Raw genomic sequence first — 2,160 nt, 5'->3', positions numbered from 1 at the left:
TCAAGCAAAAAGGGTTTGTAACCAGTGTTTCGGAAACGTCTTGACACCAGCTTTAAGGATATGTAACAGAAAATAGGTGTTTCCATTTAAGATTTCAAAGTTTCACGGTGTCCTTCAAGGTCACATGAAGGTCATTTCAACATAACCATATAATAGACCACTTGATATACTAAAACTTTTGTATTGAACATTTTTTTCCATAAGCATTATTTTCCAAGATATTTGACCGTTGCCGAACTTTCTTCCATCACTGTATAAATTGTATTAGTCATGTTTCTTACGAGCTAATTAACACGTGTTTAGATTTTCTCAATCTGCAATTAATTTGAAATTGTACTTCATTGTTATCTTATCATTATTTGATTCAATTTTGTAGGAAGATTTTCTTTCATATTTGGAGTGAGTCACCGTTTTTCTTTGGTTTTTGTACTGATCAGTAAATATTTTATATTATATTGCTAATATTTTATCAGATTGCATAACATCAAATCTATAAATCTGATGGTGACTTCTCCTTAGACATGCAAGGAAGAAATTTTAATTTTTGTATTGCTAACGAGGACTCCCCCCCTAAAAATGAGCGTACAATGGTTATTTGAAGAAAGGTTTAAGATTATACTTTGCGTACTAATTACCACGCTCTCATTTGCCCTGTTTTTGGATTCTTTTTTGGTTTGAATTTGGGAGAGTCCGCAAGAAAATTACATTACTAACAAAGAAAGGGACGCAACTGTTCCCCTCCGATTTTAATGAGCTTTTAGTATGTTATTCTCCAGACAAAAATAAGCGATACGTATTTTTTAAACGTGCCCATACGCACTTTTAAGGGGTGAAACACCCTTTAGAAGAAAATCGGTTTTTCTCTTCCGAAGCAGATATCGTCGAAACTGTAAGAGATAGAAAAAAATGTTTGAAATAAAAGTTGCATGGTTTCAAGAGTACTTTATAATACAAACGAAATTGTAACTTAATGTACGCAAAATCCGGATTATACTTTGAACGAAATTATTGATATTGTTCTGGTACTTGGAGAATACCATAATAATTATCGACAAGCAGCGGTATTGTACCGTAATCGATTTCCTCATAGACGATATCCAAATCATTGTACGATTTCCAGACTTGTATTGCGTCAACGACAACGACAACGTCAACGTCAAAAACGACAAAGTCATATTAACATACCAGAAAGGGATGATCCAACAGTACTTGCCGTATTGGGAATGATAGCTATTAATCCACGCGTGTCAACGAGGCAAATCGAAAGAGAATTAGGTATTCCGAAATCAACAAGACACAGGATCTTGACTACTCATAACTTCCATCCTTACCATATCACTTTGACACAACAATTAACACTCAATCATTTTCAACAAAGACTAGAATTTTATAGGTGGGCACAAATAATGTTAAATCGTGATCGAACATTTTTCAGATTTATTTTATTATTGATGAAGCAACTTTTCACAACACTGGACAATTAAATCGACATAATTCTCATTATTGGTCTGTTGAAAACCCACGTTGGTATAGAGAAGTTAATCATCAACATCGCTGGAGCCTCATTGTATGGTGTGGCATATTAAACGGAAACCTTATCAGCCCTTATTTCTTTGATGAAAATGTTAACGGTAATAATTATTTAAACTTTCTACAACAAAGATTGCCGGCGTTGCTTGAAGATATCGATCTGGATACAAGACAACGTATGTTCTTTCAACAGGATGGTGCGCCTGCGCACTGGAGTAGAAAAGTTAGAAACCATTTAGATCTCACATTCCCAGGTAGATGGATAGGACGCGGTGGACCAGTGTTATGGTGTCCAAGATCTCCAGACTTGTCAAGTCTAGATTTCTTTTTATGAGGATACTTGAAAAGCGTAGTATATTCAAAAACACCCACAACAAGAGAGAATATGATGGAGCGTATAACTCTTGCCTGCCGTAGCATTCCAAGAAATATACTTTTATCGACAGTTGACAGTTTTAAACGTCGAGTTCAATTATGTGTGGATAATAATGGACAGATATTCGAACACTTATTAAGATCATAATCATTTCACATAAAAACTAGATTCTAATATGAATCGACCGGATCAGTCCCAATCTTGCTTTAATTGGCCGGATCAGCCCCGATCTTGCTTTAATCGGCCAGATCAGC

The sequence above is a fragment of the Trachymyrmex cornetzi genome, unplaced genomic scaffold (assembly GCF_001594075.2).
Source record: "Trachymyrmex cornetzi isolate Tcor2-1 unplaced genomic scaffold, Tcor1.1 scaffold991, whole genome shotgun sequence".
Taxonomy (NCBI): Eukaryota; Metazoa; Arthropoda; class Insecta; order Hymenoptera; family Formicidae; genus Trachymyrmex; species Trachymyrmex cornetzi.
This window is presented reverse-complemented; position numbering follows the sequence as displayed.